The sequence below is a fragment of the Myxocyprinus asiaticus genome, chromosome 42, assembly GCF_019703515.2.
Source record: "Myxocyprinus asiaticus isolate MX2 ecotype Aquarium Trade chromosome 42, UBuf_Myxa_2, whole genome shotgun sequence".
NCBI classification, from domain to species: Eukaryota; Metazoa; Chordata; class Actinopteri; order Cypriniformes; family Catostomidae; genus Myxocyprinus; species Myxocyprinus asiaticus.
This window is the reverse complement of record NC_059385.1, coordinates 9,122,338-9,136,032: the sequence shown is the minus strand read 5'-3', so window position 1 is coordinate 9,136,032 and position 13,695 is coordinate 9,122,338. Positions and strand designations below refer to the sequence as shown.

At 37.5% G+C, this 13,695-nt stretch overlaps 1 pseudogene; it reads right to left on the bottom strand.

Annotated features, from left to right (window-relative positions):
* The window catches only part of LOC127432641 (seizure protein 6-like), a 54,420-nt pseudogene extending 49,214 nt beyond the window's left edge, over nucleotides 1-5,206 (bottom strand).
* Nucleotides 5,207-13,695: the final 8,489 nt, after the last annotated feature.

Genomic DNA, 13,695 nt, shown 5'->3' with positions numbered 1-13,695 from the left:
AGTGGCCCAGGTAGCCGTTTAGCTATTTGACATCATTCATGATGGAGCAATTATGCAAAATGAATAATGGTTGCATCTGTCTCGATAGTGCCTGCATGAACTCCACACTGTCAATTAAAACTGATCTCAGTGTTTGGAGGATCTAGGGTGTCATTTTCCTTTTGAAATTAAAGCGCTTAAAGCCTGTTCACACAAAGAGCTAAAGGAAAACTATTCACAAGAAATATTTGCTGGGCTGAACAAAAAACATTGGGAAGGCTGAGGCTAGTTGTCGGATGGGGAAGATGTCACAGGGGCTATATCTCAGTAACCATAAGATAATTAGTCAAAAGTCCAATTGTGCAAATGTGTTTTCTCTAGCAGAGTTTTTGTATGTTGGTTTCAAACACCTATTTCAAAACCCTCTTGAGTTAGAATCCTTTTTGTGAATTCTACCATCCAAAATAAATTTTTCATATTTATCATATATTTGTAATAGTTCTAGGGGAAACAAGTGAACATAAACCACACTGGTATATATTCAGGCAAGGGTCAACAAGGAAAGGAATAAATTTTTTTTTTTTTTTTTTTCAAGTGAAATGTGTTCTTATGTCAATTGTATTGGTTGGGGCAAGTACATACAATTTATATTATTTATGTGATCAATTTATTTATTTAATATATACAAAATATTAATTACATTATTTTTTGGCCCAAACAATATTTTGATATTCTTGTACATTAACTTTTCCATTTTTGTTGTTTCATGAACCATTGTGTGCTTCAAAATTAATTAGCCATCAGCATAGCATCTGGGGATTCTCTCTCATTGCAACGGGAGAGCTTTAAACATCAAAGTGTGCCTTTATCACCCCGTCAAATCATAGCACCACAAAGGTAAACACCACAATAGCTTAACAATCTCACAAACAGCAACTTGGGCTGTATCACACTCTCTGCATTAGCCAAGTTCCTTAATAACTGAGGCTAATTACTCCAATTCATTAACTTGGCATAACTGCTTTTAGCAGAGAAATCTTTAAACATCTCAAATGGCCCTGAGACTTTGGACTGTGAAGCGCACATGGTAAGCAGTCTTTCTATTGTCTTAATTTGACAGATCTTTTGAGCCAAAGGGAGTGCACCTGAGAGGAAATTCAGAGAAAAAGAGGTCATAAAAAGTCAGTCGTATAGTAATCATTGGACTTGAAGACTAAGACATGCTTTGTCAGTTTCCTGTATCTACTTTATGCTCTTTGCCACAATAACAAATACGACCAATGGAAGATGGGGGAAAACCCTGTTTGATAACAGTCATTAATGCTTGCCATTCTGTTTGGTACTAGTTGCACAAAAATTACACCCTTCACCTTCAGGCTTTATTAATAGCATTGGTGCACTTACAATGGAAGTCTATGGGGCAATACTTGCATATTGGCCCATAAACTTCCGTTGTAAGCGCACAACTGCTTTTCCATTGTAACTGCATAGAATTTTCTGTGGTTATCGATGGCATGTCACAGATGCTGTTGATTGAGCTGAACTTGGATTTAACTAGGAATATTGCTGTAAAGAAAGTTTTTTTGACCCTGCTGTCTGATTCTTTTTCCTTTTACTCAGTAGCACAAAAATCAGAGCTGAAGATTTTCAGCTTTCTTAAAGAATCTGTATTAGGTGTCAATGTATGTTTAGATAGCATGTAGAAAATCCTATTCTTGTGCTGTTACTGAAAAGATTCTGTGCTTTTTATGAATCTCGGCCAAAGGAAAACCATCAGGATACTATATAATGAAATGACACACATAACAGGAGGGGGATTAGGAGGCCAATGGACTTGTGGCATTTTAAAAGGTAAAATGTCAGTTTCTAATCTTCCCCTGTAATATTGCAATTTAAAGGCCCTTTGGTTGCAGGTATTTGGCATGTAAAGAGCCAAGGCTTCTGCTTTCAGAGGATCAGAGGGTATTGATGCCCAGAAAGTCAATGTCTTCGCGCTTTAGGCTAAATGAAAACACTTAAAATCAATACATGCACTATCAAATCAAATCAAATCAAATCACTTTTATTGTCACACAGCCATATACACAAGTGCAATGGTGTGTGAAATTCTTGGGTGCAGTTCTGATCAACATAGCAGTCGTGACAGTGATGAGACAGTACCAATTTACAATAACATCAAATGAACACAGCACAATTTAAAGTCTAATATACACATAATTACACACAACACAATATACAAATAATAACATACACTGTACAGTATACAATACGCACAATATAGGTACACATTATTCAATAAAAATAAAAAAATGTATATATAGTAGTATATATAGAATGTACAGTAGGTTGTATTGCACTGTATTGACATTCAGGCTGTCGGTTGATAGTCAGTTGTTAAGAGAGAACATAATATAATAATAATAATATAATTTATGACAGTCCGGTGTGAGATATAAGAGTAAGAGTAATAAAGTGCAGTGCTGATGTATTTTGATCGTGGGAGATCAAGAGGTCAAAAGTCTGATTGCTTGGGGGAAGAAGCTATCATGGAGTCGGCTGGTGCGGGTCCTGATGCTGCGATACCGCCTGCCTGATGGTAGCAGTGAGAACAGCCCATGGTTCGGGTGGCTGGAGTCTCACAGCATGCTGATTCAACAAAGTGTTTTAAATTTGCTATTTTGAAGGGGTATTTTAGTGACTATCCCATCTGAGACATCTTGTGAAGTCAATTTCACGCTTTTAAGTGCCTACCAAAACATTCACTTGGAAAAGATGTGATATAATATATATATTGCTTGCAAGAAAATGTATTTTATAATTGGGGGGGGGGGGGGGGTAGTTACATGGAGTAACCTCCTTGTGGTCATGATCAGTGGTTCTCGCTCTCAATGGGGCACATGGTAAGTTGTGCGTGGATCGCGGAGGGTAGCATGAGCCTCCACAAGCTGGGAGTCTCTGCTGTGTCATGCACAATGAGCCACGTGATAAGATGCACAGATTGACGGTCTCAGAAGCGAGGCGAGGTGAGTAACCGTGCCACCACGAGGACCTACTAAGTAGTGGGAATTGGGCACTCCAAATTGGAAGAAAAGGGGATAAAATAATAATCATAATAATAATCATAATAATAATAATAAAAACATAAATAATACTACAAAAGAGCTAAAAACCTCTATGAATTCTACCCTGACATGTTCCTTTAGACCAAGGAAAAAAAAAAAATTCTCCCCATTTGGAATGCCCAATTCCCAATGTGCTTTTAAGTCCTCGTGGTGGTGATTCGCCTCAGTCCGGGTGGTGGAGTTGCCTCCGCTTCTGAGATCGTCAACCTGCGCATCTTATCACATGGCGTTGCCACGGAGACATAGCTACAACTTCACACCACCCACTGCGGCAACCACGCCCAACTCACCGCACGCCCCACTGAGAACGAACCACATTATAGCGATCACTAGGAGGTTCCCCCAAGTGACTCTACCCTCCCTAGCAACCGGGCCAATTTGGTTGCTTAGGAGACCTGGCTGGAGTCACTCAGCACGCCCTGGGATTAGAATTGGCGAGCTAGCGAACCCCAGGGGTGGTAGTCGTCTTTACCACTGAGCTACCCAGACCCCCCAAGGAAACATAATTAAATAATTTACATTGGGTATTTACCATAGCCTCAGTTTTGCATTCAATAGTTTGAGTTACAAACACTTAAAATCTTAAGTCTATGGATTTTGCCCAAAATTTGAAATTTTAAATCATGTTTAACTAAAACAACTTTCTAGTAGATTTTTCTAGTAATGACAAAAAAAGTTTATAGTGTGTTAAAAACCCTCATCTTATTTTATGAAGAGATATTATCATTGTCCTTTGAGATATTTTAAAAGAGTGCATAAAGGGTTTAACATAATACTAAAAAGGGCTACATAATGTTAGTTCATCTTTGCAATTCCAACTCTTGTAAGTGTGAAATAAACCACGAAATTAAACAGAATTTGTACTGATAAAGAAAAGGTCACAGGGTAGGTCAGGACAGGAGGGTTTTGCATCTCATCACAGCACAGTATATGGCCACCAGAAATGATGTGAATGAAACGAATGCAGCATTCTTTTAAAAACGTTCCATCTGTCGTGAATCTGTAACTGTTAATATGACAAGCCGAGATAGATGTTATTAAATTCTTCAAAACAACACAACCGTGCTGGTTTCATAAACAGGTCTGTAAGGGACGGTGCTAATCTCATTTTAAAGGATTAATGTCATTATCTTCTGCTGCACCGACGCTTAAAATGATTCAAATAAACTGATTCGATACAAACAGTTGCCCGATTCAGCGTTTCACGAATCAAACACCAATATGCCAAAGCGTACTTGAGTTCCGTCTGCGCATTTGCTTATTTATTTATTTATTTATTTGCAGTTTTTACGTTGCGTCTCGCTTTATTAGGTGCCTCATGCCATAAGCACCGCGTACTGAGACAGTGTGTCAATTTAAAACTTTCACAAAACTTGTTCAAAAATGTTCAACTTTGAAATACGCGTCTCGAGACCTCTGCGATCAGTTCCATACCGTTGCGCTGCGTCTGCACTGTTTTTCAATTGTTTTTCTATGAAAACATGCACTAGACGGACGTCTTTGACAGTGTTTTGAATGCTAAAACGCGTCCCATGTGAACGACCCTGACTCGCCTAAAACATTCTAGGCTACTGCTCAAGTTTTTGCAGCTAAATACAGTCTAAAGATATTTCTATTATAGTCAAATAAGTGACTAATAACATCTAAATATAGTCTCAATATGACTACATTTGAATTGTTTTTATCAAAAACATGTTTGTGTGGAGCCAAATAAGAAATTCGCTGCAAGTTAAGCCACAGACAAACCAGACAGTATATCTAATTATAGTGCATTCGATGAAAAACATGCTCACATTTAACTCTATAACGTACAACAGGAATAGTAGATTTAGGGACTCAAAACAGAAATACTTACCCTGACAACGCGTGTGAATCAACGAAAGACTCAGAATCAGCAGCAGAAAGAGCGAGTTCGCTTGAAACACGATCCTTACGCGCATACTCAAACACTAATCTGTCCGTGTGTTTCAAGAAAATCCAGTGAGAATGACGCAAACGTCACATAACATGTCCTTAAGGTGTTGTAAACTACAGTTCGTTGTGTTGCGGTTGGGCTACAAGCTTCTTTCCAACGGAATCGAGCAGAGCTCCGACAGTCATGCGGAGAGACGTTGAATCCTGGGCTGTTATATGCGGATTGCTCGCTGTGGTGGTTCAGCACCACGGACAGCTCCCCTCGTCCTCAAACCAATCAACCTTAGTACGGCTGGAAACTTTGGACAGCAGCCTGGCGGTCATCCAGCAGTGCGTCAAAGAACAGCTTTTTATATCAGAGACTTAAGGAGAGATATTCTTTCCTAATATAATGAGCCTAAGTGAAAATGCAGTGGCTAGGGGGCTCAATCCTGCATTCCTGCTGAGTTTAGCGTAACTTTAAATAAACACACCTAAAGGAGATAATCAGGGTCTTTAGGTTAACTTGAAACGGTAGCTACTGTGTACAGTATGAGTAGAGGGTTGGAACTAAAAAAGCCCTAAAAAAAAGGTATCTGGACACTAATACTCCTTGCATTAGACAACATAATAACAAACCAGGGGGTGTTTATTTGTAAGATAGACATCACAAGCATACTTTTCAAGAATTTAGTTTTTTTTAACAAAAGTAGTTTGTTGGGTTTGAAATTATACAATATAAAACAATAGAAACTGTTTAAAATTTTAAGACAAAAGGTATTGCACATTCCTGGTTGTCAAATTTTGTGAAACATCCACAAAAACTGCCTTGGGACCTGTTGGTTAAAAGTGATCACACAAAAATGGCTAATAGAAATTGAAGTTAGTTCGAAGAAAAGCTTTAGCGTTATTATTTGCAGATGCCATTTGGTTTCTTATTTTTTATCCAATAAATTATATGCATTCATTTTTAAGTGTTACATAAGTGTCCAGATAATTTTGGGGGGCACTGTAGTTCTGCAGGTTTGAGCACCCATTTATGCATCCCTTTTTTCTATCTCTATGTACATCATGTATTGTGTATTGGGCCAGCGAGTTAATGCCTGTTTCTCATTGCTCAGACCTCCAGCCAGTGATTTCATCTGCACAGCACTGCTGTTAAAAACCCGGTCTGCTCAGCTAATGAAACTCACGGCCGTGAAATAGAATGACCACTGTGTCAAGGTAATGAAGCAATCATCATCTTCACATGCACTACATTTATTTTGGTTGGTATGCTGACTAAACAGCCATTTAGCTTATATTACTCAGAAGTATAACCATACGGAGCGAGTGTTTAATGGCTGTTGTTATCAATTAAAAATATATATACTGTAGAAACAATATTACGGTGGCCGTGAAGTACAAAACATAACAGTAAATCTAAAACCACATCGGCAAATCCAAAGACAAAATAACAATTCAGAAACACATCAGCAAATCCAGAAACAAAGCATCAAGTTAGAAAACACAACAGCAATTCAGTCAAAACGGAAAGGGTAGGTACCATAGCTATCAAAATCCATGCCAAAAGGTCACTGACTGAAAAACTAAATAATTTGGAGTGTTTTCTCTCTGGAAAACAGTAACAGGAAACTTTATAACACAGAGAGTAAAAACAGCAAGCGGGAAAAGTTAGTTTTAGGTACAATGTTCATCTATGGTCTTATGGTTCATCTAGTGTGTAAGGGACTGTCTTAAAGTCTAGAAACTGCGCTTAAACGTTGGTGGCATCCAAGCGTTCAATTCGCATGTTCTAACTAAAACAAAAAACACGGTTGTTTAAAAAAACATTTGTTTTTTATAAAGGTTCCGGTTGCTGTCAATGGATAGATTTTCCAAGTATATCTAATTATATGAATACAGTATTCAATTATTTGAGAAAAACACCACTAAAATTCATCAAGATGTCATTTTTAAATTACAAAGGTTGTAGTAGGCTGCCAGTGGTGTGAATACTAACTTACAGTTTTTTTATTGGTTTTATTATTATTTATAAAAATAACTGAATACTGTACATGTATAATTCCACATCCTGGGAAAATCTCACCCAGAGTAAATCAGCATATATAATAGCAGCCATCTACAACCTTTACAATATGAATATAATCTTGGTAAAATGTCAGCAATTTTTTTCTAAAATAATTGAAACTGTACTCATAATTGGACATGCTGGCTTCAAATGTAGATAGGATGCAGTAGACTGCCATCACGCTGGCAGTCTACTGCAACCTTTAGAAAGAGAAAGTGCTTTTATAATAACAGTGTTTGTTATGTTAGATATGCAAGTCAATTGAATGAATGATTGGACACTGGCGTTTTAGCGCAGTTTGTGGAAATTTTAGACGGTCCCTTACACACCAGACGAACATCGTACCTAAAACTTTTCCAGCTCGCTGTTTTTGCTCTTTGTTATAAAGTGTCCCATTACTGTTTTTCTGAGTGACAAACCACTCACAATTTTCAGTAATTGAGCATTTGGAATGAATTTTGAAATTATTGCGCAAGTGGGCAGAGGACCAGTCCTGAGGAAAGGACTAGGTCTCATCCACACAGCCAATCAGGTGAGAAGCTATGGGACCTGCCCTTTCCATTTCGACTGAATTGCTGTTGTGTCTTCTAACTTGTTGTTTTGTTTCTGGATTTGGTGTTGTTTTCTGATTTGCTCTTTTGTCTTTGGATTTGCCGTTGTGTTTTTTTATTTGTTGTTTTGTTTCGAACTTCACGGCCACCGTAGTACATAATTAAGGAAACAATTATAGGAAAGCAAATTAATTAGGAAACAATGTTATTCTAATTAATCATGTTAGTCCTTTTACTACTAACATAATATGATATTATATAAAAAATAATAATAATAAAAATCACTGTATCCTAGTATATACATTGAATCCAAGCTCCAGGCTCAGCTACCAGATTTATATATTTTTTTTATCTCAGTAAACTGACGTAATGGTCTCCCTCTTCTCTGCTAAACTTGCTTTTCTTTCTTAAAATATTTCTGCTCTCATTACTGGACAGCCTTGCCTTCACTGATGAAGTCTTTCTGTCTGCAGGAGCCATCTGGCAGAGAAAAACCTCTCTCTCAACAAAACACATTGTACTATCAATTCACATCACAATTGAACACATGAGTGTGTCTGAATGACAGAGCTTCAGCTGTGCACTCAAAAAAAATAATGAACTTTCACTACTGTCAGATTTACTGAATTCTCCCTTGTTCATATTACTAAAAAAAAAATGCATGTAACCAAGTGACTTCCTGTTCTGGTTGCTGCTGGCATTCTGCACGAGTCTGTGTTTGTAGCTTGCTAGCCTGATTAGCATTGCTTATTCTTGCTTATTCACATTCGGCATTTTACCGTGTGCTTAGTTTTTTTCTGCTTTTCTACTGTTTCAGCTGCGTGTATTTTATTGCGCGCACCCGTTTCTCTGTCTTTTTTCTTTTCTTTTTCCGCTTGTCTACATCTCATGTCTCGACTGCGTGCATTCGTTTTCTCCACTGTGTTTTACAGGGATTATTGCATCAATCTCTAATATCTACTGATTAGGAACCACATCGATCTCAAACCCTCGCCGCTCAAGAACAACCATAACAACAAACATTTGCGGTAAGTCATGGCATCCGCTCATGTTATTTCTTCCTGCATTGCATGCCACGTTTACTATAGCTTCTTCCGTCAGCAGTGAGAGATTCACATGTGATAAATGTAAGGAATTAGGCTGACGGAGAAGATTTATGAGTTAGAGACTAGTGGAAATGCTAGTGGAGGTCAGTGAGAAAAAGAAGCTGGTAGATATTGTTTCAGATTCGGGTAGTACAGTGAGCAACACACACACTTTGGTTTCGGCTGTAGAGTCTCCGCAGCAGGGCGTTTGGGTAATGTCTTGGCGGCATACTCACTTAGCAAAGTGGCACCACTCTCCCATTCCTGTTAGGGTTTTCAATAGATTCTCCCCACTCAGTGATGCACCCACTGAGAATCATGTTTAAAGAGCCTTAATAATTGGTGATTCTGTTGTAAGGAATGTGGAAATAGAGACTCCAGCCACCATTGTTAAATGCATTTCTGGGGCTCGAGCGTCTGACATCAGATCAAAAAGTGCTGGCTAATGCTAAATAATTGCTTTTCATGTCAGCACTAAAGATGTCCGGCTTCGTAAGTCGGAGATCACTAGAGATAATGTTAAAGAGGTGTGTGAACTTGCAAAAACGATGTCAGACACTGTTATATGCTCTGGCCCCCCTCATGGTGACACGTCATGGTGACAAGGTTTATAGTAGATTAGTGTCACTGAATGGCTGGAAGTCTGAGTGGTATCCGGAGGATAGCATAGGATTTATAGACAATTGGAAGAGTTTTTGGGGTAGACCTGACCTGCTAAAAAGAGACAGACTCCATCCCTCCAGGGAAGGTGCCTCTCTCCTCTCTAGTAATTTGGCTCATAGTCTTAATAGTGACAGTATTTGACTAACTGGGGCCCAGGTCAGGAAGCAGACAAACTGGTTAAACCGAACATCTGCTAGCTGCCTTGAGATGTCACACAGGTCACATAAACTACAACACATAGAGACTGTATCACCTAGATATCATATAGAGACTGTGTCTGTTTCCCGAACTACCAAACACAAAGCTCTCACTAAATCATTTAGAAAAAATTTGATTAAGGTCAAACTTGAAAAAAAAAAAAAAACTAAAAAATATAAGATAAACAGCATATAAAGGTAGGGCTACTAAACATTAGATCTCTTTCTACCAAAGCACTAATTGTAAATCCATAGTTTGGATGTGCTCTGTTTTACTGAAACCTGGTTTAAACCGGATTAATATATTAATTTAAATGAATCTACACCCCAAGGTTATTGTTATAAACATGAGCCTCGCCTGAAGGGTTGAGGAGGTGGTGTTGCTGCAATTTACAGTCAAGTTTTAGGTGTTACTCAGAGGACAGGATATAAGTCTTTTGAACTAATAATCCTTAATGTGATACCTTCAGATATAAATAAAAAAAATCTCTGTCATCTTTTGCCCTTGCTACAGTATATAGATCACCCGGGCCGTACTCTGGTTTCCTTGGTAAACTTGCAAATTTTCTATCAGATCTAGTAGTTAATGTAGATAGAGCTTTAATTGTTGGTGGCTTCAACATTCACATAGATAGTGAAAATGATACATTGGGATTAGCATTTATTGATATTCTCAACTTTCCTGAGTCAGACAAAATGTGACAGGACCAACTCATTGCCATAATCATACGCTAGATTTAATTCTGTCATATGGATTTGATGTTGATACTATAGAAATTCTACCGCAGAGCAATGACATGTCAGATTATTACCCCATCTCTTGTTTGCTGCGATCAGCTAATGTCACTCAATCTACACCATGCTATGATTCAGGTAGAACTATTTTTCGACCACTAAAGATAGCTTCACAAATAATCTTCCAGAATTGTCTCACATACTCAGTAACCAAAAAGTCTAGAAGAACTTGATGTTATAACAGAAAATATAAATAGTCTTCTCTAGCACTTCTCTTGATAGTGTTGCCCCCTTTGATTAAAGAAAATTAAAGAAAAATGCCCTGCACCATGGTACAATGATCACACTCATGATCTCAAGAGAGCAGTTTGGAAAATGGAGTGCAAGTGGAAGAATACAAAATTAGAGGTATTTCGCGGTGCATGGAAGGATAGTGTCTGTAGCTACAGACAGGCTCTAAAAGCTGCCAGGTCAGCATATTTTAGCAAACTCATAGAAAATAACCACAACAATCCTAGGTGTTTATTCAGTACTGTGGCTAAATTGGTTAGGAATAAAGCATCGACTGAACCAGATATTCTTAGCAGCACAATAATAATGACTTCATGAATTTCTTTACTGATAAAATTGAAATAATCAGAAATAAAATTGGAACTATGCAATCAACTCTTACAGCACCTCAGAAAACAGTGTCTCATAATTTTTCTCATGAGCAACTTCAATCCTGTCATAGGTCTTGAAGAGCTAACAAAACTTATAAAAAAAAAATCAATTATGTTAGATCTAATACCAACGAATTTCTTAAAATAGGTATTCCCTGTAATCTCAGAACCTCTTCTTAATATTATTAACCCCTCGCTATCCTTGGGACATGTTCCAAGAAACTTTAATTTGGCAGTTATCAAACTGCTTATTAAGAAACAACAGCTTGATCCTGGAGAGTTGGCTAATTACAGACCGATTTCAAATCTACCATTTATGCCGAAAATACTAGAAAAGATAGTGTCCTCCCAACTATATTCATTTCTACAGAGAAATGGTATATATGAACAATTTCAGTCAGGATTTAGGCCCCATCACAGTACAGAGACTGCACTTATCAGAGTTACAAATGACTTGCTCTTATCATCTGATCACGGCTGCACTTCTCTTCTAGTGCTTTTAGATCTTAGTGCTGCCTTTGACATGATAGATCATGACATTCTCTTGAATAGGCTGGAGAATTATGTTGGCATTAGTGGACTTGTATTAGCATGGTTTAGGTCCTATTTATCAGCCCACTACCAATTTGTATGTGTAAATGAGGAATTGTCAAGTATGGAGTGCCACAGGGATTAGTTTTAGGGCTTCTGCTTTTCTCCTTATACATGCTTCCCCTAGGAGATATTATCAGGAATCATGGAATAAGTTTCCACTGTTATGCCGACGATACCCAACTTTATATTTCTTCTAAACCCAACAAAAATTAACAATTCTCCAATTTAGCAGAGAGTATCAGTGAAATCAAAGATTGAATTTCCTTCTACTCAATTCTGACAAAAGAGAGGTACTAATTATTGGACCAAAAATCTCTAAAAAAATATAAGCTGCTAAAATAGAATTTGACTCTCGTTGGATGTAATGTTACGTTGTCTTCTACAATGAAGAATTTAGGTGTTATATTTGATACCAGACTGTCCTTTGAAAATCAAATTTCCAATGTTAGCATTCTTCAACCTCAGAAATATTGCTAAGTTACAACACATGCTCTCTGTTGCTGATGCTGAAAAACTAATTCATGCATTCATGACCTCAAGACTAGATTATTGTAATGCATTACTGGGAGGATGTCCAGCAAGTTCAATAAATAAACTTCAATTGGTTCAAAATGCAGCTGCTAGAATGCTGACTACAACCAAGAAATATGATCATATTAGCCCAATTTTATCATCGTTACATTGGCTACCTGTTACATTTTTTATTAATTTTAAAATTCTGTTAATTGCATACAAAGCTTTGAATGGTCTACCTCCACAGTACTTAAGTGACCTTCTGACACGCTATATTCCGTCACCTTCATTACGATCACAAAATTCTGGCTTGTTAATAATTCCAAGAATAACAAAATCCACAAAAGGAGGTAGATCCTTTTCATATTTGGCTCCTAAACTATGGATTAGTCTCCCTAACACTGTTCGGGATGCAGACACACTCAGTTTAAGTCTAGACTAAAGACCCAGCTATTTAGCCAGGCATACAGCTAATTTATCCATCAACTCACAATTAGGCTGCTTTAGTTAGGTCTGCTGGAACCAGAAAATCTATCATGATCTATAACTCCGCATAAAATTGAATGGCATCTACGATAATATTATTATATTTGTTTCAATGTCTCATTGGATCCATATCCCGAGGTTACCAGAGCTGGCCAGATCCAGCTCCGTTCCTGCTTGGTGTCGAACTCCACTGCTACTTGTCGCTGAGAGATGACGACAAACTACAGCCAGTGCTAGCCAGACATCACTTCAGTCTTTTGACTTCGGAGGATGAACTGATGCCAGCTCCAACTGTAAGACATTGGATACTTCATATGCCACTGCCTGAACCTTGGACTTAAGATGGACCCCACCGAACCTCACTGAAACGACCTGCTGGTTGAACTGCGATGCACCTCATTGATCTCTGCCTGCATCACCTTTGTCTATTGATGGACTAAACTCTTGAAATGGAATACATAGACTATAATTTAATTGCCATCATAAGCCTTCATCAGCCAACTAACAAAGGACAATGCATCTATGTGAACTTCTGCAGTTAATCCAGTATGGACTTCAAAGACATTAGTCATTAATCTTAAAGTTCATAAAAAAACGTATTTTTTTTGTTTGTTTTTTTAAAACACTGGACCTTAACACTTACTTAATTTACAAATTTTAAACCATGACTTGCACTGCATACAAATAACTAATATTGGCATTATATTCATGTTGTTTTACCCACAGTGAGCCTGGTTTCTCCCAAGGTTATTTTTCTCCATTAACCAATATCTTATGGAGTTTTGTGTTCCTTGCCACAGTCGCCTTCAGCTTGCTCACAGGGGTTCTAAATACAATTATTATTGAAATTTTTTTTTATACCATTTACAGTCATATTTAATAAAACTACACAGTGATCACTATAAGACTTTATAGATGTTAGTTTAATTTTTTTGTTAATGCATGATTTCCTGTAAAGCTGCTTTGAAACGATGTGTGTTGTGAAAAGCGCTATTCACATAAAAATGATGACTAATTAACTGAGTTGTTTCAACGCTTTAAAGCTTCACTTAATCTTTTTGTGTTGTGAAAACATGAATATGTTTTGTTGGGTTAACAGAACTTTACATTAGCTACAGAATCAGCATGAAATATATTGTTATAC